Source organism: Eurosta solidaginis, chromosome 1 (assembly GCF_040869045.1).
Source record: "Eurosta solidaginis isolate ZX-2024a chromosome 1, ASM4086904v1, whole genome shotgun sequence".
NCBI lineage: Eukaryota > Metazoa > Arthropoda > Insecta > Diptera > Tephritidae > Eurosta > Eurosta solidaginis.
Genome location: NC_090319.1, coordinates 123849262 through 123876427, shown reverse-complemented (window position 1 = coordinate 123876427; position 27166 = coordinate 123849262). Strand labels below are relative to the sequence as shown.

Sequence of the window (27166 nt, the reverse complement as noted above, 5' to 3'; positions counted from 1 at the left end):
AGGACCAAGAGCTCCTCCTAACAATCCCTCCGTTCCTCCCTACGTTCGAAATATCCCAAATCATCCCACTCACTCGTTATTCTATAACGAGTATACCAGAGAAGCCTTTACGCAGACCCTCGGTCTGCCACAGAAAACAAAGGCACTCGGCCCATAATCTTTTTAAATTTTTAAAATTTCAAAACCCAGCGCTCGTTCACCGAAACAAGGCCAATCAACCACCCTAATGCAGATCTCCATCTGTCACCAAACACTTATTGTTAATTTTCAAAATCAAACCCCAATTCACTCGCTCACCCCGAGCGAGGACAACAGAAAAGCCTACCGCAGAAGGGCGAACTGATCTGCCACAGAACACAGCTGCATTCGTTGCCGCGCAACGGGGCACATCGCAAGCCTACCGCTGATGAGAAAAATCATCTGCCCCAGATATGAGCAGAGTTAAATTCATTATAGGGTTAGAAATTCTAATTAAGTCCATCCATACATACATATGTACGCTGCCCACTTAAATCTGTTGGCTTACGCCGCCTGGTCACGCTTAAAATGCGTCGTGAACACAAAGATAATCTTTACATATCATCGCCACACAACATAATTGAGCAACGTCAAAATGGTGTAAATTGCGCAACCGCCTTGAACAGTAAAAACGCACAGAAAATAGTAAAACCCATAAATCCATAAAAGTAGGTGTTTAAAAAACAGCCGAACATGTTTATGCTGTTAAATATGCGAAAGAAGAGATACAATCAGACAAATTCTAAATATTCCCGCGGAAAAATTCCTCCAATTCTTTTCTCCTAGGGAGAAGAATAATTGGGGAATAGGAATTTCGAGTTTTCGACGTCAGCTGTTTTGTTTGAAATTTCGTTGCGCATTTCTTATTTCGTTTAAAAAATTGAAAAGTTTAATTATTTTTGCAAATTTGTTTGAAACTAAGAAATAAAATATAAACAATGCACAGTATTGCATTTCATGTGTTATTCACTGAAATGAGTAATGAATTTGTGACACAGCAACATCAACAGAGGAGCATAAGAGGAAGGCAGCGGGATAACACAAAGCCGCTAGGGTTGCATGCTTTCGTTCAGCAACGCAATTTTCTGGGTCCAAGTCGAGTTGAGTTCGCCTTTCGCCATATGCCAAAATCTATTTAAGCCTTCTTAAAAATCCCTGCGGAATTTCTGGATGGCTGCATCAAATACACCAAGAGCTCTTACGTTGCTTATGATATACTTTTGTACTTAAAATAGAGAATATTGTGGTAGAATGTACATACATATTTTAGCACAAATTTGTACAAATAAGTGTTCTTTCTTAAAAGAACCAATTTCCTTAAACTATTTTGATGCATTCCCTTTAATTTAACAAGTGAAAAAAAAACTATGAAATGGCAAAGAAATCTCCCTCTCCCTCACATTCATAATACCTACTTTTCTCCCATAACCGGTCTCCGCCTTTTCGAACATTGTTCAGAATAGGAGGAAAGAGAGAAGTGAAAAAACTCACTAGGAATTTTTATTTAGAATACGAGGAATGGGAGAAAGAAAAAAACTCGCACGGAATTTTTGTTCAGAATTGGGCTGAATATGAAATGTAAAACCACTTACCAAATACGTATCCCAAATCCAATGCAACCGCCAAATCCACCGGAGTGCGACTTGCTCCATGGAGTGAATGCCCTACAATCACAGCAGCGCCACATTGGACAACGAAAGCATAGGGTGCATGATAGTCTAGCAGTTAGGAACAACACTAAAATCAAAGGGTTTTATATAGGTTAAGCAATAGTAGCTAAAGAATTTTCCATGCTCACCATAATGAGATCAACCGTAGCCCGTTTTGCCATGTGTGCCAAAAGATATGCTTCCACCCCAAAAACCAACGTACTCTATACTTAGCACGCAGCGCCACCAAATCGGAAGAGGACATAGTTCACCATCAGCAGTTGCCTTCCCCCCAAATCTGTGTAAGACACGTCCATCAGCAGCAAAGGCCTGCACATTGTCATTGCGTCGTCGCAGGGAATACTTCAATTTCACCGCCACTTTGAGACCACTCACCATCCCAAATTACTTTGACGGCGTAATTTTGAATATCGGTTACCCCAAACTCGCGTACACGTACTGCCGGTGACATTATTGCACATTGCAGTGCTGCACCACGTGATACTGATTCATCTTGATTCAAATTGGTACTAGCCGGTTTACCGAACACCTGCTCAATAAGCTGTTTTATCGCCGGAATACGGGTAGCTTGTTTATAAAATTTTGATGTTGGTTTTCCCATGGCGTGAACCCAGGATATTTGATGTGGTAGGCGGAGCACGCAACGATCACACCACGGCGGCCGCTATATAGTTTTATACTTTTACATATACTGGCCCGAATTGGGAAACAGATAAGGCCAAAATCTGTTTGTGCAATGTGATTTAGATAGATATTGCCCAATATACGGGTAACATCAGTTTTCAGGTTATGAAAAACAGAACACGAAAGAAAGCTCTATAGAGAGCTGAAGCTGTCGTTTGGATTTCTAAAATGGTTTCGATAAAAAATAGCACCCTATTGAGCTTGAAGTTTTTCACGCAAAATCGGTATCGTATATGAGGGGAATACGGAGTGTATGTCATCCAGCGACAGTTTGGGGTCCTGCAACAACTTTATGAATGTCATCTCAACTCGTTTAAACAAATGCGCACACAACTCTTCCATTTGTGTGCGTTGCAGTGAGGAAGAAACATCAACGTCATCCATAAAACATTCTGTATTTATTGGCAGTTTAGTACTATTTGCTGACATCTGTTTTTTCAACTTTTCTATTTCCGTTAGCAAACGCAAATAAGCACGAGGATTAGTTTTAGCGTTCAGCTTGTAGCGGTCATAAAATTCTTTAGCGAAATATTCCCCTAACACACTGTCAAAGTCGCGACCTCCAATCTGATCCCAAGCACTTGCAATCATCTTCAATTTACCCTTGGTAAAAGAACACACGCTGACTTGTAAAGACGAATGGCCACAATCAACGAAAACTACGTTACGCGGTTTATTCTCATCTGGTAAGTCCTGCTTGTAGAAACCATATGATAGTGCCGTTGCCGTAGTTTCATTCATAAGGCGCAAAACATTCAGTCCAGCAATTTGAGCAGCGTCCAACAATGATATACGTTCAGAGTTTGTAAAATATGCTGGACACGCGATTACACAGTCATTCACCTGGGCTTGCAGAGCAGAAGTCGATGTTTCCTTAAGTTTGGTGAATAGCATACCAGTCAACTGTTCAGCGGAAAAATGTTGCTCCTGATCCAAGTAGTTTACTTCGAAGCCTATGCCACCATCTGGGCGTTGCTCTACCTTCTTTGGAATGCTAACAAGTTCACGTTGTACGTGTGGATCATTGAATTTGCGTCCCAGTAAACGTTTGAAACCACTTTATCACATTTTATATTTACATATTTGGCCTGATTTTTTACAATAAATTAATTAGATATTGATATAAAAATATGCGCCCATTATTACGCTACATATTCGATTTTATACCAATTTTCTAAAGGCCGATAAGCAGCTGGGTTACATACATACACCTATCAGAGATTTCACCCATTGCTTATTTATTTACATCGTGATAATAAATGAAATCAAGTGTTGAAACAGCGCACTTACAAATCGAGAGGATAGAAGAATAGTACTAAATATTGTTGAAGACATGATCCAATTTTCGGACTAAGTCCGCCCCCTCCGTCTGGCAACACCCGGCCAGTGCGGCCAAGCGCAGGCAGTGCAGCTCAGCTGTGGCTTGCCAACCACCACCGCGCTCACTCACAAGTCAGTTTTACTTAAAACTACCGAACCACACGCATTGATCGTGCCCGCTCGTCCCAACGCAGTTTTATTATATCACCTGCCCGCCGTCGCGTCTTTTTATTTCAGTTTAATTTAATTATATTATTGTTATAAATTCTTTATATTTGTAAATATAGACATAAATTGAATATCGACATATATGTGCCCTCTTTTACCTTTGAAAGGTGTTTAGTGCAGTGAGTGATTTTTATACATGGTCCTTATGTGCCAAAAAAAGGTAACCAGCGGAAAAAGAAAAACAAAATTAAAAATAGTAAAAACATTAAGGTGTGAAAAAAAAATAAAATAAATTGAGAAATCAAAAAATTTAATAAGACAAAAAGAAAAATAAGAAATTTTACATAAAAATAAATAAAAACGCGGGCCGGTACGGACACTGTAACAAAAAAAAAAAACAAAGTGCTTAAATTTAAACATAAAACGAAGTATTTAAATATACATATACAAAAAGAGGTGAAAAAGTTTAGTTTGGTGGACGAAACATACATATAGGTGCACTAGATAAATTATTGAGAAAATTCGACAAAAAAGTAGTGCACAAACAAGAAATATAAAAAAGTGATACATATGAGAAAATTGTAAGCAAATATATATATATGTGAAATTTTGCAACAAAAATATTTTAAACAAAATCAACATTTTTATCATCAAAAAAAAAAAAAAAATCATTGTGTTTGTGACAAAATTTTGTACGGCAAAATTATAAAACATACATAAATACAAAAAAAGGTTACATTAAGGTGTTACAAAAAGAGAAAAAATTGTAAATCAAAATTGAATAACATAAAAGTGAAGGAAGAAAGAACCATAAAAACGCTTTATATAAAAGAGACAAAAAAAAAAACAAAAAAATATAATTTTTAAGAAAAAGGGAGTTTTTGGAGGAAAGTTTCCAACGAAATAACAAAAAATTGACACAAAATCTGGAAAAGGCAAAAATCACTAGCGTTGGTGTGAAAGTTACATCACGGTGTGAAACAAAAACAACAATTTAAGGAATAAATTGAAATATTTGAAATCTGTTAAACAAAATATATACATATATAGAAATTTTAAAAGAAAATAAAAATTAGTTTGTTTGGACAAAAAAATAAAATTTTTTTAAAAACATCAACACTACAACATTAACACTAACTACACCAACAAGGAGGAGCACATTACAAAGGAGGCTAAAAGACAGCACAAAAACCCACAAGTAACACACAGTTCACACAGAAAAAATGTCTGAGTAAGTACTCTCGGTACCCATTATATATCCATATATATATTCCCTCCGTCTAAAGTACGGACCCCAATCTAAAATCCCCAAATTTATATACCCCTCCGATCTAAAGATCCGGACCCTGGGTATATAACCCACATCAAAAGCCTAAACGGCAAAATATTTCAGTTGCCTACCCACTGGTACCAAAGGTACAGTCCCGTGAGAACCAATATAATTTTTTCAACAAAAAATTTGTATTCCCGTGCTAACGGAAAATCCACTGCCCGGTACCCAAAAAGTTCGTTGCGCTAAATACCCACTTAATTATAAAAGTATATACGTATATATGTAATATATGTATATACCCACTTAGTTCGGTAATCATCCACGAGCTATATATATATTTTTCCAGCGTGAAATTCACCGCTGCCCAATTTACCCATATATACATATATTACATAAAACATATTTTACAAAAAACCCATAGCAACAAACTTTGCCAAATTTTTGTCACTTTTCCAAAAGTTTATTTTACCGGTGCACCCAATATTAATTTTGCATACAAACCTACAATTATATGCACCCATAATACCCACACGCACTTGTATATCTTTTTGCATAAGCCAAAAACCCACCCTCACCAAAGTAATTGCATGAGCATACGTAACAACATAATAGAAGGAATCAACAAAGAAGATCATCGGTTACATATTTTGCATACATTTACTTTGTCAATACAGATCAAGTGCATTGGCACGGCAAACAAAAGGTTGTTGGTACACCACAGTTTGTCGGCAAATATATTTCACCCACTTATATATATACATACATACGTACTATATACCCATATTACTTGTGCTCAGACGCGCTGAGACAAGTACATATAACAAAAAGCCGGTACACATTAGGCCGGTCTCAAAAATTAAAAAATAAAATCCCACTGAACACAAATATTATAATATTTATATTATTATATACTCACATTACTTGTACTCAGAAGCGCTGAGACAAGCCCGTATTAAAAACCAAGCGTACATTAGGCTGGTCTCAAAAAATTTTTTTGTGCACTTTTTACAAAATTTTTTTCGATTTTCACAGCTTAATAAAAGCTCCCATTTCTTAATAAACCAAACTAATTTATAATGCCGAAATCGTCGGACGAAACCCAAAAATTGACCCCTGCAGATAAATGCCTGCAGAAATTCATATATGACGGTAACCAAGTAGAGGTTTACTGCTCAAGATGGTCACCCTCCCAAGCTACCGATTTATCAGAGTGTATGCTTAAGATCAAATTAGAAGACCTTGATAAAATATGGGCAAAGGTGCTAGAGTCCCATCGAGAAGTAAGTTTCTCAGATAATTACACAGATGTTAGCGGCTCGGTTGAGCAAAAATTCGCTAAATGCTTGGAAACTTACCAAACATGCAAATCAGGAATTTTAGAAGCCTTACAGCTTTTTAATACTGCTAGCACCAACCAACAACAAATACCCGCCCACCCAATAAACAATTCAAACGCAAACGGTTTTTATTTAAAAGTACCACCATGCGACACCGAAGTATTTCATGGTGGATACGAAGACTGGCCATCCTTTAGAGATATGTTCACGGCAGTCTATAAAAACAACCCTAAATTATCACCCGCTCAAAAACTATACCACTTACGCCTGAAAACAAAAGGACAAGCTGGGCTTATTGTAAAACAATACCCACTGAGCGATAATAATTTCGAGCTTGCCTGGGAAGCGCTCAGATCTAGGTACGAGAACAAAAGGATACTCGTCGACAACCAACTGAAGACGCTGTTCAACCTACCCACAATATTCGCAGAAAGCGGAGAACAAATACAGAAGATACAGACAACAATCAACAACTGCATGTCAACCCTTAACACCCAAGGAATCCCGACAATGGACTGGGACCCAATCCTCGTTTACCTCTGCTCATCCAAGCTGTCTTTCACTATGGGAACAATCCCTCAGCTCCCGAAAAGAACTCCCACTTTGGGAGGATATGAATAAATTTTTGACCAGCAGATACGAGGTAGTAGAGAGAATAAGTACCTATCGACCAGGCAAGGCGAAACCCCAATTTTCGAGTTTTACGCCACGAACGGTGAATCAAAACTCGACCCAATCTAACAATAATAGAACCCATGCATATCACACGGAGTTCAATAAAACGGCTTCGTGTAGATTATGCAATCAATACCACGCAGTCAAATCTTGCGTTAGGTTTAGAATTTTATCGGTATCAGACCGAATCAAATTTGTGAGAGAAAATAGTTATTGAGAAAACTGTTTGTCTACGTCACACCCCAAGAACGAATGTAAAAGTAGTTTCACGTGCGTTTATTGCCAAAAGCGTCATCATTCGCTACTGCATTTGCAGCCCAAACCCCAACAATCACAACCAAACCCCAGAGCTCAAAATGCCCAAGGCGGCACCCCTAGGAGAACGGACGACGAGCGAGCCTCAACATCGAAAGTCGCCGCAAGAGCCACCTCCTTCCTACAGTCTCAAGACAAAAACCCGGTTTCTTCACTCTTCTCGAGTAATCATGGAACCACCCTACTACCCACAGCAATAGTATCAGTATACTTTGCTGGCGAATTTCATAAAATTCGTGCCCTAATAGACCAAGGTTCACAAAAATCCTTTGTATCATCCCGTATACAAAAGGTTCTTGGTCTACCCACAAAAGAGTCCCTCCACCAGATATCTGGAATGGGTGGAACGGTTGTGAAAAATGCCAATAAAGTCTGCCAGATAACATTCTGTTCAGCAGACTTAACCCAAATGATAGACGCACAAGCAATAATTTTGCCGAAACTAACTAAGTTCTTGCCCACAGTCAGAGTTTCAAGCATCGATCTCGAAGAACTGTCCCATTTACCGTTAGCCGATCCACAGTATTCGACACCATCGAAAATCGATGTGGTAATCGGCAGCGATATCACCCCGCAAATCCTCACCGAAGGGCTCCTACGTAATGTGAGTGGAACATTACTTGCCCAAAACACAATATTCGGATGGATATTAAGCGGCCCTGTGGCTGAAAAGGTATCAACCTTCAGCACTCATGTCACGGAATGCACCGATGACCCCATCAATCAACTTTTGAGACAATTTTGGGAACAGGAAGAAGTTCACCAAACCCAACAACGATCAGCAGATGATGAATACTGCGAAGCACTCTACCGGACAACCACAAGTCGTGAGGAAGATGGACGCTACAGAGTCAAACTACCCATCAAATCGGAATTTCCAGCCAATCTGGCACTCGGTCATTCACGACCCGCAGCACAACAGCAGTATATCAGCATCGAACGAACCCTCGAAAGAAAACCCGAATTAAGAGACAAATATTTTGAAGTCCTTAATGAATATTTAACCATGGATCACATGGAACCCGCCTCCCAACAAGAGATAATTAGAGATGGTAAATATTTATCATTTTATCTACCCCATCATGCTGTCATAAAACCCGACAGCAAAACAACAAAAGTGCGAGTCGTCTTCAACGCATCAAAAATGTCGCATTCTGGCAACTCGTTAAACGACGTGCTTCATACAGGCCCCATTCTACAAAATGACTTAATGCTCGTCATACTTAAATGGCGACTTTATAAGTTTGTTTTCAACGGCGATATTGAGAAGATGTATCGCCAAATACTCATCCATGAAGAAGATAAAGATTTTCATCGAATCGTTTTTCGGAAACACCCAACTCTGCCGATACAAGATTTTCGACTAAAAACAGTTACCTTTGGTGTAAATTGCGTGCCATATTTGGCGATTCGAACCCTACACCAACTCGCCCACGATTGTCAAGACGAATATCCGCTCGCTAAAAACATTTTATTAAACGAAACATATGTTGACGATATTTTGTCAGGCGGTCATAATATACAGTCCACTTTGAACTCTATGACTACTCAAGTTATCGAAGCCTTGAAATCGGCAGGGTTCCCTTTGAGGAAGATGTCGGCAAATCACCCTGAAATTTTAAAACCCGTTCCCGAACCTGATTTGCTAGACGTCGACTTCCTTAAATTCCACGATTCGAGTTCCACAAAACCCTTGGAATTCAGTGGAACGCGCTAACCGACACCTTCACCTACACGTATGATCCACCATCAGCAGAAAACACGACTACGAAAAGGCAGATTTTATCAGCAGTTGCGAAACTGTTTGACCCCGCAGGATGGCTTTCACCAATAATGATTCTTGCAAAAATGTTGCTGCAACAACTCTGGATGGAAGGAACGGATTGGGACGAAGACGTGAAGCCCGGAGCTCTCCAAAAATGGACCTCAATTTATGAAAATTTACCTCATATCAGAGACATTAAAATCCCTAGGTGGGTACAGTATTCCCCCGATAAACTAATCCAGCTGCATTGATTCTCAGATGCTTCAGAAAAAGCATTTTGTGCCTTTATATATTTACGAGTACAAACCCATGAAAATAGTTTTTCATCCCATTTGCTAGCTGGTAAAAGCAAAGTAGCACCCCTCCAAACCGTGAGTCTTCCACGGTTGGAACTCTGTGGAGCAGTTTTACTCTCCAAGTTAGTGAAACAGCTGCGCAGTGAGCTGAATCTACCCCAACACGAACTCATTCTCTGGTGCGATTCTGCCATCGTACTGGCCTGGTTAGAAAAACCACCCCATACCTGGAAAACGTATGTCGCTAACAGAACCTCTGAAATTCTTAAGAACGTCGACAACGCCACTTGGAGGCACGTTTCCAGTAAGGATAACCCAGCGGATTTGGGCACTCGAGGTTGCAAGCCTCAGGATTTAGTCCAATGTCCGCTATGGTGGGAAGGACCTAATTGGCTAATCAATGCATCAACTTCGTGGCCAAAGGATACACCTCACCACCCAACTCCACCCGAACAACGGCATGTGGACGTATTCCACACCCTGCAGGAAGAAAATATAGACATACTCGACCGGTTTTCGTCGTTTTCTCGAGCGCTTAGAGTCGTGGCCTATATGTTGCGGTTTATCAAGAAAGCAAGGAAACTGAAAGTTCCAGCCACGCTCAACCTCACCCCCGCCGAAGTGAATGATGCCAAATCAAAATCATCATTCAAACTCAACGGAATCATTACGGAGACACGATAGAGCTGCTTCAAACGTCAGGACCCTTACCCAAAAAGAACACCCTTCTGACATTAAACCCCATGCTAGATGACTCAGGAATCATGCGAGTTTCTGGAAGATTAGCATATGCCACCTATAGCTTTAATGAGCGGCACCCAATTATCATACCCGAAAACTCTCGATTTTGTTCTCTTCTGTTAGACTTCCTCCATTCGAACCTGCTGCACGCCGACAAACAGCTGATGATCCGAATGGTGCAGCAACAGTACTACATCCCACGTTTGAAGCAAAAGGTCAAAAAGCTCGTCTTCCACTGCAAAACCTGCACCATCTATAAACAGCAGATGAAAACGCAGATAATGGCAGCCTTGCCACCCGAGAGGTCAACATATTCTCTACCCTTTCATACAACAGGAGTCGACTTTGCTGGACCATTTATGGTAAAAACTTCTCCCCTTCGCCGAGCTTCGTATGCCAAAGCTTACGTTTGTGTGTTCGTCTGTTTTTCCACAAAGGCTGTTCATTTAGAAGTGTGTTCTGACCTCACCACGAATGCCTTCAACGCAGCCTTTGCCCGATTCACTGGCCGCCGTGGCCTACCCTACCAGATACATTCTGACAACGGAAAGACGTTCGTCGGCGCACAACGCGGATTACAAAGAGAATTCACCACATTCCTCAAGGAAGTCGCTACAAACGTCGCCGAAAAGTATGCAACTCACGGATTCTCATGGAAATTCATCCCACCATACGCTCCCCACATGGGTGGTCTATGGGAAGCGGCCGTGAAAAGTTTCAAGATACACTTTACGAAAGTAGCAGGAAACCAGAAGTTCTCTTTCGAAGAGCTTACTACCCTCTTAGTACGCATAGAGGCGGTCCTCAACTCCCGACCGCTCTCTCCTATGTCCGAAGATCCAATGGATCCCCTAGTCCTAACCCCAGGGCATTTCCTACGTGGCGCGCCGCTCTTGTCGTTACCTTGGTCAACAAATGGCAGAAACTGAAAGTGCTTCACCACCAATTCAGCACACGATGGAAGAGCGAGTATCTCAAGGAGCTTCATAAGCGGTATAAATGGAAATGCCCTCAACGCGATATTCAAGTTGGAGATTTAGTCGTGGTAAAGGATGATTTACTACCCCCGAACGAATGGCGTTTGGGACGGGTAATCACTTTACACCCTGGATCGGATAACCATGTTCGAGTTGTGGAACTCAAAACCCAAAATGGACTAATCACCCGTAATATTGCCAAACTGTGCGTGCTACCAACTGCCTAGCAGTGCCAACCCTACCTCTGGTACCCTCTGCTTCATGCCCCTAGCAATCTACATATAAGCTACCCTCCCCAACGTATTTTTCTAACCCATTTTTTTGAGAAATACGTATTTTTTCTTTTCTTGTCTTTACAGGACCCGCAAATCTACGGAGACCCAGAAATGCCGGCTATGTGGGCAGCGACACGCGCTAAGGCAGTGCCGGGCGTTCCTCGCGATGAAGCCTGAGGAGCGCTACGAGTGCGCGAGGAACCACCGGTACTGCATCAACTGCCTGGGAGTGTCACACAGCACCGGGGCATGTGACTCCCCGTCCAGCTGCCGAAAATGTGCCCTCGGCCACCACACGCTGTTACACAGGGCTCGACGCCAGAGAAACAACGCGGGACGCCATGAACACAACCCTCAACGCCGAGACCGGGCAACCCCGCGAGCACGCGCACAAACCCGCCAGAGAGCAACACAAACCCGATCGGCTCGTCAAAAGGAGGAGAAGCTAAGGCAACTAGTAACCGAGGCCCGGGCGGCCTTGGACAGGGTTTACGCCGCCCTTAACCCATCAACTCGTCGGGCGGGGGGGGGGGGGCATGTTGAAGACATGATCCAATTTTCGGACTAAGTCCGCCCCCTCCGTCTGGCAACACCCGGCCAGTGCGGCCAAGCGCAGGTGGCTTGCCAACCACCACCGCGCTCACTCACAAGTCAGTTTTACTTAAAACTACCGAACCACACGCATTGATCGTGCCCGCTCGTCCCAACGCAGTTTTATTATATCGCCTGCCCGCCGTCGCGTCTTTTTATTTCAGTTTAATTTAATTATATTATTGTTATAAATTCTTTATATTTGTAAATATAGACATAAATTGAATATCGACATATATGTGCCCTCTTTTACCTTTGAAAGGTGTTTAGTGCAGTGAGTGATTTTTATACAAATATTTTCCGCGAGTTTGATTTCTTGAAAGTCATTGCCAACAACCGCCAAGCCCTTGAAGTCTGGCGCAGGGTGTTGAACTTTCACAGCTAATAGCTGTGCACTTTGATGGAAAAGTCTCCCCCCACTCATCTGCTGTTGCCCCACGCGCCGACACATTGTTGGAACATTTCGGAAGAGTGCCCTTGCAAGAAAAGACATGTTATTAACTATTTTTTTGGTCAACTTTGTTTGACGGCAAGTTCCTGAATGATCGGCCAATACTTACTGTATTTTTCATATTTGGGACCTGTTGGTTCTTGGCGGCCACACCAATGATACGTTTTCTCCCGTCGAAGGCGACAAAGGAAGGTGTTGCACGCAAACTATAGTCATTTGCTAGTGTTTCGATTCCTCCAGCTTTTGCTGCAGCTACCTAGCAAGACTCATTGCCAAAATCGATTCCAATCACAGACATTTTTCACTGTCTTATGTTATTGATGCCGCAATGAAATGAAGTTTTTCAGCGTTGATTACTTGAATCAGTATCGACGATAAAAAAATACTATAAGATAGCTATTATTCCACGCTTTTTCCAGAGCTTATAACCAGTTTTAATTTACGCACAATGAGTCATAAATTGTTTTTTGACAGCTAAAAGAAAATTGCAAGTGATTGTACTACGGCCACGCGCCGTAGTAAAAAGAATGAAACAACGGAAAAAATCTTTCGATTCTGAGAAATTTACATTCAATATACGGGCATGTATGAATGTTCGCAATTTTTTTTGTCTTTGCTGCCGGAAAATATCTACCAGTACGCGGACTTTTTAAGAGGAAAATGTTGGTAGACAAAAAAATGAAATAGTAGTAGTTGGTAGATTTTTTACCAAGAAAACAACAGCTATAGTTCTTATTTGTCCCAAACACTTAATAATTTATTGTAAAACAAATAACGCGCATTTCAGAAAATGACACTTTAAAACTCGTAAACAAGACAAAATTACATGTACATTTGTATATACCTATGTACATTGCTTATGCCTATACGACACTCACTTTTTTCCTTCCGACAAACATGCACCAAAACGTCTAATCACAACAACACTATTCCAAAGTCTGCATTGAGAAATAACAGATAGTTATTTTGTTTGAAGAATTTCTTTGTCGTTTGTAAGGTATCTAAAATATATTTATCACGCACGCAAATGTTTCTTCTATTGAGGTGGTCCCGTATTAATGTAGTCAAATTGTTCCTCTCAATCTCTTGTTGCTCTTTGTCTTTGATCGTCTGTATAAAGTCTTCGCCGTCTGCGATAAATTTAAATAAGGGAAATTCTTTATTAGTTGTTGGTATGGAGTATTTCGGTCCCAGGGAGAGAATCCACTGTACATCCATCGGTATACTAATATTTGTGGTATTGTGAAACCACTCGGGTACATTTTGTATGTTAAGTAATTGGGTTTTTTTGTCTTTGAGCCTCTCAAATTTGTTTATTTGTATTTTTCTAATTTTGGCTCTGAGGTTTTGGGACAATACCCTTTCACTATCGAAAAGTACCTTAGAATCCTCCGCGTTAAGCTTTATTTGTAATCTAGTGTTTAATTTATTTACCTCTCTTCCTTTTTGTTTTTATAGATCATGCTTAATTTTAATAATAATATTTATTAGTTTTTTCTGCACAGTAGCCAAGTACGTTTCTATTGAGTTGGTGATTTTCTCTGATATCTTTCCATTGTTGGTGTTGCATTTTAAAGTGTACGAGATGTTCTTAGTAGCATTGCTAATGAAGTTGGGTATGACACCACTTTTTCTGCATCTCATTAGAAACTTTATGGATTGAGACAGCTTTGTGAGTTGTTGTGTATTTTGGCGATAACGTTTTGTACACGTGTTGGTTTCTATGTCGTATTTATCTTTAACACATCTGTAAATGGTTACTGTGTTTTTGTTGTTACGGTGTGCTCTCCGTTCCATAATTGTTGTTGTTTTTATTTTTATTTTCGGCCTTTCAAAATAATAATAATAAAATTCACATCTGAGATGGAAAATAATGGAATGTTACCGCTTCTGGACACGGTAGTAATAAGAAATAACAACCACCTAACCTTTGACTGGTATAAAAAGCCTACGGAGGTTAATAAATTTTATTTGGCCAAACCGGCTTTCTTTAATTTCTTCCCAATTATCTGGCAAATACTATTCCACTTCGCTTGCCGCGGATTCACTTGGTGAAATGTTTGGCAATTTGGAGCACCGCCTAGCACTGTCGATTTCTTGTTGCTGTTGTGGGATTTGTTGCCTTTGTAGTATGTTTACCTTTTTCTGCAGGGTATTCGTTGAATCGGCTGTGTTAATTTCTTCCCAATTATCTAGCAAATATTATATTCCACTTCGCTTTCCGCGGCTGCACTCGGTAAAATTTTTGGTAATTTGGAGCACCGCTTAGCTCTGTCGATTTTTTGTTGTTCTTGTGTGATTTGTTGCCTTTGTTGTATTTTTACCTTTTTCTGCAGTGTATTCGTCGAATCGGCTTTGTTAATTTCTTCCCAATTAAAATCATGGGTTCGGTTAAAAAAAAGTATTATGTTTGTGTAGTATGTGTTTGGTTTTTTATATATAGCGCTTAGACTGAATAATCAGCCAGTATTATCCTTGCAAATGAACTTAGGCTGAATAATCAGCCAGCAGAATCATAGGCAGGATCGCCATATAAAAGGTGTATCCTTGCCAGTAATAAACTTAGGCTGAAAAATCAGCCGGCAGTATCAAAGGCAGGATCGCCATATAAAAGGTGAAAAATGAATAGCTGGTTTCTGAGGTGTGAATGAGTGAATGAATCTTTATTCAAATATTGTTAGCTTATTTATACTAAATTATTCCAAACATATTCTTACATACATATTTTCTTTAAATATACATACCTACATACAAATCGACACAAATATGTACCTACATATTTGTGTTGAGTTGTGACGTCTGTGGGAAATGTAACATCAGCAAATTTGCCTAAATGCAAATTTGGATTAGTGGTGCGGTGTACACACGTCTGTTTTAAATCGTGTGAATTGCGCTGTCAGCAACAATTAGTAAATACCCCTTTTGTGTTGATTAAAATTTAGACTCTTTTTGTTACAGGGTAGCATATTAACTGGTTTACTCATTTGGTATTGAAATTGTTGGCTGTTTACACTACAACACTTTGCTTTCGCTATGACTATAAACAAATCCCAGGGGCAGTCATTAAATTTTTGTGGTATTAATCTAGAAAACCCATGTGTCTCGCAAGGTCAATTATATGTTGCCTGTTCCCGTGTTGGAAAACCATCTGCTCTATTTGTTTACGCGCCAGGTAATCAAACAAAAAATATCGTGTTGTGAGGACCAAATAAAACCTCATTAATTTGGCCCACACAAAACGACCCCACAACATATTTAACACAGCATTAAAACAACAGCCAGTCACAAAAGGCCCTGGCAACACGACAAACCAACAAGTCTCAGCAACACAACTAGCGATCACAACACTTAACAGCAACACGACGAGCGGTCGCAACATTTAACAGCAACACGGTAACCATGGCAACGCAACCATTTGAGCTAGCAACACCAAACACATCAACCATAAAAGAGCGACGCAGCAGCACAGGAGTTACAAGCCAACCTAATATAAACGCACGCAAGTAATTGTCTCATGCACATACAACTTGTATGAGAGCAGCCCAAATTGAATTTGCTGCGTGAAACCCTAACTCGATTTCCAATTTTTGTTTTGCGTGACATTTAGATTTGACGTTTGCACACATGCCTTACATTGTCGCAACGCATGCTTATTTGGGTTAGGGCAAAAAATGCCGGTTGTTTGCGTGCAGTAAAAAAACGCAGTGCGGTTTTATTAGGGTGGCTTGTTAGTTAGAACGGAGCTGTGGTCGTGACCGGAGCTACCAGTGAAGCGTACCTCGAAAATGTCGGTTTTACCACCAAGAGAGATCGTTTCATAGGAGTGATTCGGGGCTTCAAGTAATGAATGTGTCGGTTGTACCACCAAACACCGCTTGAGACTTCGTTCACACCCGCGTAGGGAAAGGCTCCCCCACAGTATCGCGCACCTGCGAACAGGTGACGTCCGCTCGCCTACGCCGACGTCAACCGCGCCGCGAAGCAAGGCGCGGCAGAACATCGCCCAGCAATACAAGTGGACGCCGACGCAAGGCGCGGCAGAGCATCGCATCAGCAATACAAGTAAACGTCGACGCAAGGCGCGGCAGAGCATCGCCTCAGCAATACAAGCAGACGCCGGCGCAAGGCGTGGCAGAGCATCGCCCAGCAATACAAGTGGACGCCGACGCAAGGCGTGGCAGAGCATCGCCCAGCAGTACAAGTAGACGCCGACACAAGGCACGACAGAGCACCGCGGCAGAGAGAGACGCCGACATAAGGTGTGACAGGGCAAAGACGCCACATACTAACGGGATCCATCTAACGGAATACGGCCGGACCGTTAAGGCCCGCCACCAAAGTCGAGGATACCGCAAGATAATCTAAGTGAATTTGCAAATGAAGAATACAAACACGTTTTCTTTCATATTATATTATTCAAGCAGTCAATGAATAAAGTGAAGTATTCTATTAAATCGATTTGCAAGGTGTCCCTTAAATACAAATTTATTGTAAACGAAACCCGGACACGACGAGTATACCCAGCAATTATTAAAGAACCAACGGGGCCACGGAAAAGCTTCGTTACAGTGTACCATAAAGTAATACAATGAAAATGAAACTTAATTTAGAATAAGTAAAAATAATATAAAATATAATAAGTATATATCATAATAAGAAATCTGAAATTGTAAGTTTCACTGTGATTTTTTTGTGACTATTAAAGGATTTTGAATTTTTCACATAATATATTTGTTGACTTATTAACGTTCTCTTTTCTTTTTTTTCTTATTAGCTGACCCAGTGTCCCGAATAACAGATAACGTATTAAAAAAATGTAAGTATCGATGTTAGGCGGGATGAAGTTCGACGGGTCAGCTAGTCTATAATGTAAAAATAAGTCCCTGAATTGTGGAATAAGCGCGAATCTCGAGAACGGTTGCACCGATTTCGCTAATTCTTTTGTTAGAATATTGCTTGAGGTACGGGGATCGTTCTAAAAATTGCTTGAAAGGTCTAACAACTCCATTTTTGTAGTAAAAAATCATAAAATTTTTGTCTACACAGCTATAAATTCTAAACGGATGGATCGATTGAAATATTTCTTCTTTGCCATAAAACTTTGAAATATTTACCTTCGTTGTGAGAAAAAAATACTTGATTCCTTTCTTATATCAGCAAAATTGTTTAAACAAAAGCAACATTTTTACCAAAAAATTTTGTGCGTGTAGTTGTTCGGTGTCAACTGTGCGCGCAAATTGCTATTGAGTGAGGCATGATGTGACACATACTTAAATCAAACTGATTGCTGATTGCTCAGATTGCGCTCTTTTGTACTCTACGATTTCCTCGTTCCATACTTATAGGCGTTTCCAGAATTTATTTAGTTACTGCAATAAAATTATAATTACAGATGTACGTGTATAGCTTCTCATATGCGCGTGTATATGTGAGTGACACTTCCACAGATAATTGCCTACTTTTGGGAGCATCTCAGCTAAGGTATATCCATGTGTTTGTGCGTCTCTTCTCCGCCGCGTATACGTACATATGTGTAGACATAATGATTGATTCGCTTACGTAGATACAAGTGACTGCCTGCTTTATTGTTGTTGTGGCTTCATTTACTTAGCATCAGACTAGTGATGTGAATATCACTTAGTGTCACAAATATTCGTCACACTGCCCTCCACCTAAGTCTGATCGTCCCGATCAGACAAATCTCTCGATCTAACCGCTGCTAGCCTCTCCAAATGAACCACCCTTGTGTTTCGTGGTTTGCCAATTGTTTGTATGCGGTAGATGACATCACTGATCCTCTTCACAACTCTGTACGGGCCTTCCCAACTGCACCAAAATTCGGATGGAACACCTTTCCGCCGGTGAGGGTTGTATAGCAGTACCAAATCTCCCTCCCGGAAACCTTCCGAATTATTTTTCATCTTACTACTCATTACACTGGGCCGTTCCGTCACACTCTGTTGTTTGGCCAATGAACTACTTCGTAGAGCTTGCACTTGACGGATTGGCTTCGCATAATCAGTATCGTTCCCACGTTTCGCAACAGTAGTGCGCCCGGCTTGAAACTACCCTCGCATTCTTTCTGGGAAATTTGGTCCCTCGTTTTTGGCGTCCATTTGGCTTTGTCAATGCCAGTTTTCTATCGAAGGACATTTTTATTTCGCTTTATTTTGCTCATTCGATCCATCAATCTTTGCCTTTGACTTTCGTGGTCTTTGTCGAGTCTTCTCCACCAGTACTCTATTACTTCTGAACCTTTTCTCCAAACTGAAGTTAAGTGGTATATCCTTGTTCTTATAACGCATAATCCTCCTCTGCATGTCGATCCTGATGTCGTGGTCAACTAAGCAGTCCACTCCCAATATGACTTCATCAATAATCTCCGCTACAACGAATTTGTGTAGAACCATGACCTTCCCAATTAAGACATCACAGATCACTTCTCCCAGGACTTGGTTATACTCGCCATTGACCGTACGCAACCTTTATCTAGGTAATGGCTTTACTCTCCTGTAGACCAAATCAGATCGAATCAAGGAATGAGATGCGCCCCTATCTGCAGTAAATACACGCTCCTTGCCATCCACCTTTCCTTTGATGGCAAGACTGATCCATTTTCTTCCAATTTGCGAGATAGATATCACAGGACATTCAACAGCTGGAGCTAGCTCTCGATCTTTACATATGGCACGCTCTTGCTCATCTCCTCCAGCTTTGCGTTTACGGCCACCCAGGTTGGAACTACCAGTACCAAGATCGCAATGACGTGCAATGTGACCGGGCTTCCCGCATTTGATAACTCTTTCAATCCGTTTTTGCGATCCTTTCAGCGCCTCAAATATTGCGTCTACCCACTCTGGTCTTTCTACTTCCACACGACGTGCTTTGAAAACTGGCTTACACAGAAGCGAAGCTGTTTCCTGAATCAGAGCATGTGATACCGTTCCTGTGAATGTAGATTTTGGGTTTGCGTATGTCGCTCGCTTCGTTTCCACGTCCCGTATGCCATTTATAAAGCTCTGGATTTTTACCCTTTCGGGTGCATCCGCGTTCGCTAAATATGCCAGCCTTTCAACATCCTACGCAAACTCTTGCAATGTTTCACCAGGCTTCTGGAAGCGGTTCAGTAACTCCATTTGATATATCTGTCTCCTACGCTCAGTTCCGTATCGTCTCTCTAGAGCGCCCATCAATGCTTCATAATAGTTCCGTTCGCCCTCTGGAAAGTTTTGTAAAATCTCAGCTGCAGGCCCTTTCAATGCAATGAACAGTGCAGCAACTTTATCTTCCGCATTTCAGTTATTCACTGCTGACGTCTTCTCAAATTGTAGTTTAAAGACCTGGAAAGGAACAGAACCGTCAAAGGATGGTGTCTTTACCTTTGGATTACTCGCTGAAACTGCAGGGCGATTTATTTGCAACTCCTGTATACGACCTCTCAAAGCTTATATCTCGGCATCAATTTTTTCCTCGAGCTGTACAATTTTTGTATTCCGTGCTTCCTGCTTTGATGTTACCCTTGCTTCCTGTGCTTCTAACTGCGAAGACATTTGTGCCACTTGCAATGATAAGCGATCCTCTTGTGCTTCCATCTTGGATGTAATCTGTGTCGACATTTCTGAAATACGCGCTTCTTGTGGTTCCATCTTGGATGTTATGCGTGTCTCTTGCGATTCCAGTTGGGATGCCATATATGTTTTCTGTTCTTCCAGTTGAGTTTCCATCTTGGAGGTTATATTTGTCGACATTTCTGAAACACGTGTTTCTTGTGCTTCAATCTTCGATGTTACTGTCGACGTTTGTGCAGATATTGCAGCCAATATCACATTCAAGTCTGTGCTGGTAACTGCCTGCGATGTTTCGTTTTTCTCTTCAATTTTTGTTGTTGTCTCGTCCCCATCGGGATGAAAGACATCATCGTCCACATTAATTCCTTCCAACTACAATACATATCGTAGCCGTGCTTGAAGTTCGATCTTATTTTCGGTTTGTATTCAATCCACAGCTCTCCAACTCCTTCTTCAGTTGCTGGATCCTCAATTCACTCAGCTTTGCCATGAATGACACTTCCACAGATAATTGCCTACTTTTGGGAGCATCTCAGATAAGTTATATGCATGTGTTTGTGCGTCTCTTCTCCGCTGCGTGTACGTACATATGTGTAGACATAATGATTGATTCGTTTATGTAGATACAAGTGACTGCGTGCTTTATTGTTGTTGTGGCTTCATTTACTTAGCATCAGACTAGTGATGTGAGTATGATTTATAGCGTTTTCTTTTCTGAAATAAATTGTTGCCTAAGTAAATGGTAAAGCCTTAAATGTGTTACTCCTACCCCAGAAAATTGTCAACAATTATAGTGCATACAAAGAACATTTAAACTCACCATATTCACTCATATCACAAATTACACAAGAAGATTGCGCATTGCGCATGTAAACATTAAATCAGCTCTTTTTTTATGGGCAATTCTTACGTCATTTTCCTTTAGTTCATGTTTTTTCTCTCTTTCTTTCATTCGCTCAAACATCAACTGTGACGTAGTTGCGTAGAACGAAGCAATTTTGAACTCGTGAGTGCACAATCTGGGTAGGTGATTTGTGCACTCATATTAACAAAGTATATGTGGAACTTAAGAGCGAATTGAGAGTTTCACAGAGTTGCACTGCCACACCGCCATTTTATACAGGGTAAAAGTGTAACGCTTTTGCGTTGCGAGCAGGCAACAATTTTCACAAAAGAACGAAATACCCCGTAAAGGCGTTGCCTGCTTTTTAGAATACAACAACAACCCTTGCGCGGCGTACAAAAAGCGTAACACTTTAGCCAGAAAAGAAAACGCTATTAATGTCACTAATATTCGTCACAATATTTTCATTTCGTATCAGCTTAATAAATACATATTTATGCGTGTTGCCAAGCTAATGCAACATAAATGGTTAAGAACAGACCGATTGAATTTGAATTAGCATTAGTAATCAAATAATTAGATGCCTTTTTTAATGGTCAATGATTATTTCAATTATTTTCCGAAAAAACCAATTACTAATTGATTACCATTAGAAAAAGATCAAAAAAAAGTCATGGTTTTTTCCGACTATTGAAAAAAATAAAAAAAAATAAAAAGTAATCAAAATGATTACTTTTGATTATTTTTGGTTTTTTCGATTACTTTTGATTTTTTTAAATTATTTTTGATTCTTTTTTTATTTTTTTAACTTTCTGGTTAATTATTGAGTTCAAGGCAGCAAGGATAAATAAATCACCATGTATTTTGTGGTATTATAATTTATATAATTGGTCGATATTTCGGTTTCAATCTGAAACCATCATCAGGACAAAAAAAACACAAAATATAATAACAAACATTAGGCAAACATAAAAATAGCATATTGGATATTTTGCATATGGGCATATTTCATAAACAAATACAACTTACACAAATCAATGTACTTGATCGACTGATCATATGTTCGAACAGATGAATGAACAAAGACAAAACAGGAGAAAAGGTAAACAAAATTAAAGTACAGTAAGTTACTAGCAGACCCGGCAGACTTTGTTCTGCACTAAATTTGGCCAATCTGCATACATTTAATAAGCTTTTTCTGTCTAACTCTGCCCTACCCCTCTACACTTTCTCCTAATCTCTTTATTCACTCCTCCCTCCGTCTTTTTCGCTTCATCACCATCTTCGTCTCATTCTATCTCTTTCTCAGTATCCTTCTCTCTTTTCTCTTCTCTCAAGTTTTTCTCCTTCTTCTTCATCTCTTATTGCCAGTCCCATTCCGAGTCTCAGTCCCAGTCCCACTCCGAGTCGTAGCATCGTAAATACTAATATAGGCAAATTTATATACGAAATTTCAGGCAAATCGAATACGACGTATGCAAATAAGTATGTGGGTATTATTAATTCATGTCTTTTTTCGGCTTCGCATGCATATTTATCAGTTTTGCCAGGTTGATGCGACTAAATCAAATATCACAATGAACTTCAGAGCTCTCAGCAACAGCTTTCATTTGATATCCACAATACACACACATTCTAGCGGTATCCGGGTCCATGTTTTGGCCTATATCTCGAGACCGTAGTCACCCAGCGGTGTAAAACTTACTCTGTACTAAACAGCTTCAATTTGATACCCATAATGTAAAAACACATTCTAGGTGTATCCGGGTCCGCGTTTTGGGCTATATCTCGAGACCCTATCCTCCCAGTTGTATGAAAATGATCCTGTACTATAGCACTCATCAAAAGCTTTCATTTGATATCCATATTGTATAAACACATTCTAGGGGTACCCGGGTCCACGTTTTGGGCTATATCTTGAGACCCTAGCTTCCCAGTTGTATGAAAATTATCCTGTACTATAGCACTCATCAACAGCTTTCATTTGATATCCATATTGTATAAACACATTCTAGAGGTACCCGGGTCCACGTTTTGGGCTATATCTCGAGCCCCTAGCCTCTCAGTTCTATGAAAATTATCCTGTACTATAGCACTCATCAACAGCTTTCATTTGATATCCATATTGTATAAGCACATTCTAGTGGTACCCGGGTCCACGTTTTGGTCTATATCTCGAGACCCTAGCCTCCCAGTTGTATGAAAATTATCCTGTACTATAGCACTCATCAACAGCTTTCATTTGTTATCCATATTGTATAAACACATTCTAGGAGTACCCGGGTCCACGTTTTGATCTCAAGACCCTAGACACGTAGCGAAAAAAAGGAAGACTTTGGCCGATTCTCAGACCTACCCAATATGCTCACAAAATTTCATGAGAATCGGTTCAGCCGTTTCGGAGGAGTTCAGCCTTTAAAACCGTGACAGAAGAATTTTATATATTAGATAATACCACAAAATACATGGTGTTTTATTTATCCTTGCGGCCTTGAGCTCAATAATTAACCAGAAAGTTAAAATAAACTTATAAGGCTATTAACAAAACCCAAAACTTTTTATTTTTTTTAATTTTTTTGATTATTTTTGATTATTCTTCCGCTTTGTTGAAAGAAAAGTTCTCCTTTGTTGCATACACGGCATAATTTCTACATACAAGTACATTTTAAGATGCAATAGTAAATCGTAAGCGCTTATCGAGGCGAATATATACATGCATCATATAGGGCGTTGGTATATGAGCGTTGATCTAAACATATTCTCCGGAAAGTATACGCTTATGTTCATATTCTACTACACTCATATATAAAATAATGTTGGATCGAAAACGGCGGTTTTTCTAATTGCCCAGACAATATGTAAAAAAATGTTGGATTCATAGGTTGGCATCCAAAAGCTTCCATTTAGCAACGATTCTTTATGGTTTCATCCTTAAGTCTAGCCAGTTTTGTTATATCCAAAATAAATATATCCACTATTTTGGATAACGTTATGGCTATGCACTGATTATTTTGTACATACAAGTTAATTGCTGGATGTAACGGTATATCGTGAGCCCTTATCTAGGCATATCGATGGCCCCGAGCAGCTTTGTACCAACTCGTTGCGAACATTTTGTTTTATCTTATCTCGCGCTCAGTTCAGTAAACTGTCTCAACTTGTACTAACTCGTGAGTTACGTTCGTTTCATCTCATCTCGAATGCTGCGATGTAAACTATCTCAACTCAATCGCGTCTTTTCATAATGTGTCAACTCCCGGCGTTGCTTATATACGATCTCAACTCTGATTCGTACAATTTCGAGAACGAGCTACTTTAATGTTTAAGGTAAAAATAAATGTTTAAGGTAATAACGTCCTTCAACTTGACTATATAAAATACAACTTAACTCATATTCAATTTAAACAAAAGAATTTTCAGTATTTGCAATGAGTAGAGAAATACTTGTAGGGGAAAAGCAAACAAAAAATTTTACAAGCGAGTGAAATTCTAAGCACCTATAATTTAAGGTGCTTAGCTAAGCGACGTTTATTCCTTTGAATTTCATGAAAATTTTCGTATTTTGACACGTTGTATTTTTTTGTCTTGACTGCATGAAGCTTCAGAATAAAAAAAACTATTATTTGAAATTTATACATTGAACACTTTGCCCGAATTTCAAAATTTATTCAAAACTTTGCTTTGTAAAATTTATAAAACGAAAGACAAATTTTTTTTTTCAATAATATTTTCTTGTCAACGTGTGGTTCATTTTTTGGAAATAATAGGTGCTTTTTAGCTTCCTCCCTCAAATAATAACTACTTTCCAACGTCTATCCCAAACACCTGTTTACTGTTAAAACAAAATAACAACAATGGAATAACTATTATGAATGAAAAATAAAATTTATTTCAAAAATAACAAAACTTATAATTATTATGTTCCTGTTTTTTTCTGATAACGAAATATAATACGATTACTTGTAGGTACTTATTATGGTAGAAAATTAATAAATAAAATAATAAATAATAAAAAAAGGCACTTCACTTAACCTCGTCTGAAGGTAGAAAAAAATTACTCATCATTATCCGAATTCTGTCCTGAATTTTCTTTGTCCATTGCATTAAGAGACTTATAGAACGCGTGTCGAGTAGAAAGAATCGCCCCAGAATTGCACAATGTTAATAAATCTTTCAATTTCAAATGATCAATCGACAATGCAGTTTGGTAGGCACATTTGAGATTGTAGTTGAGAAAACTTAAAGGACGGCCTTTGCTTTTCTTGTTAATACATAGTTCTTTGTACTCTGCGCCGAAGGCGTATCGAAATGTGACTTTATTATCATCGTCTCCTTTGAAACTGATTTCGCGGATTTTAGACAAATAAATTTTATTTCCTTCCACATCTTTCTCCCAATTTTGTTTATTTGCCAGCCCTTTGAAATCAAAATGTTTTCGCGCTCGATTTCAGATACTACGTAAGGTTTTTTACCAGTTTTTGTAGTTTTCACGATAGCGATCCAATCATCTGGAGTAAAAACGGTCACGCCCTTACTTTTTCTTTCTATTGTGATGAATTTGCTTGCAAATCCTTTTATTTGCCCTTTTGCTAAGTTCGTATCACTAAACTGTTGAATAAATAACTCCAATATTGAATAATGGAAAAATGGCCTTTATTAAAGTACTTCACAATAACACTTATACTTTGCAACTAGCTGGCTTAATAACCAAACTGATAGCTTAAATGAAACTGACTTTCAAAATAATACTGCTATGGCTCGCTAGATAGCGTCTTAATCGAAACTGCTTGATAGCTCAAATCAAACTGAATTCCAGCGCCTCTACTTTTGCTGCCTTTTATACTCTCTGATTTCAACGTTCGCATCTTCTAGGTGCTTCCAGAATCTACTAGTTGCCACCAGCTCTCAAACTTCTCAGACTTCTCAGCTGCAACTACAAATGCCCGATTTTATAGCTTCTCTCATTGCATACTTTCAGGAGTATCTCAGATATATGCATGTGCTTGTGCATTGATCCTCCGCTGCTCGTATACGTACATGGTACATATGTGTAGACGCAATTATTGTTTCGTTTATGTAGATACATAATGATTGATCTATGGATGTGCATGATATCACTGTTTAGCATCGGCTTAGAGATAGCAGCACCCCTTAGTTTTGCTAATATTCGTAACACTGCCCTCCACCTAAGTCTGATCGTCCCGATTGGACAAATCTCCCGATCTAAACGCCGCTAGCATCTCCAAATGTACCACTCTTCTAATCCGTGGTTTCCCAGTGGTTTGTATGCGGTAGATGGTATCACTGATCTTCTTCACAACTTTGTACGGGCCTTCCCAACTGCACCGAAATTTGGCTGGAACATCTTTCCGCCGGTGAGGGTTGTTTAACAGTACCAAATCTCCCTCCAAGGAACCTTCCGAATTTTCGTTCTCATTGTACCTGCGTTTCATCTTACTACTCATTATTCTTGATCGTTCCCTCGCACTCTGTTGTTTGGCCAATGAACTACTTCGCAGAGCTTGCACTTGACGGATTGACTGTGCATCATCATTATCGTCTGGACGTTTCACAACAATGAAACATTGAAACCACCCTTGCATTCTTTCTGAAAAATTCTTTCAGTCGTTTTAGTGCGTCCATTAGGGTTTGTCCATGCCGGTCTTTTTCTCGCAGGTACTTTTAATTCCGCTTTATTTGGCTCATTCGATCCATTAACCTTTTCTCGATCTACTTTCCTTGACTTTCGTGGTCTCTGTCGAATCTCCTCCACCAGCACCCGCTTATTGCTGAACCCTTTTTCCAAACTGAAGTTAAGGGGCACATCTTGGTTCTCATAACGCATCACCCTTCTCTGCATATCGATCTTGATGTCATTGTCAACCAAGAAATCCACTCCCAATATAACTTCATCAACAATCTCCGCCACAACGAATTTGTGTAAAACCATGACCTTCCCAATTAAGACTTCACAGATCACTTCTCCCGGACTTGGTTATACTCGCCAGTGACCGTACGCAACCTCGCTCCAGGTAATGACTTTAATCTCCTGTAGACCAAATCAGATCGAATCAAGGAATGAGATGCGCCCGTATCTACAGTCCGTTCTTTACCATCCCTCTGACGGTAAGACTGCTCGATTTTCTACCAATTTGCAACACAGATATCACAGGGCATTCGATAGCTGGATCTAGCTCT

At 39.8% G+C, this 27166-nt stretch overlaps 1 protein-coding gene and 1 pseudogene across 3 annotated transcripts in view; both read right to left on the bottom strand.

The window, feature by feature from the left end:
- The window catches only part of Mvl (Malvolio), a 1196163-nt gene that overhangs the window by 1140555 nt on the left and 28442 nt on the right, over positions 1–27166 (bottom strand). The window lies entirely within an intron of this gene.
- LOC137237732 (heat shock 70 kDa protein 4L-like) lies at positions 1642–12854 on the bottom strand (annotated as a pseudogene).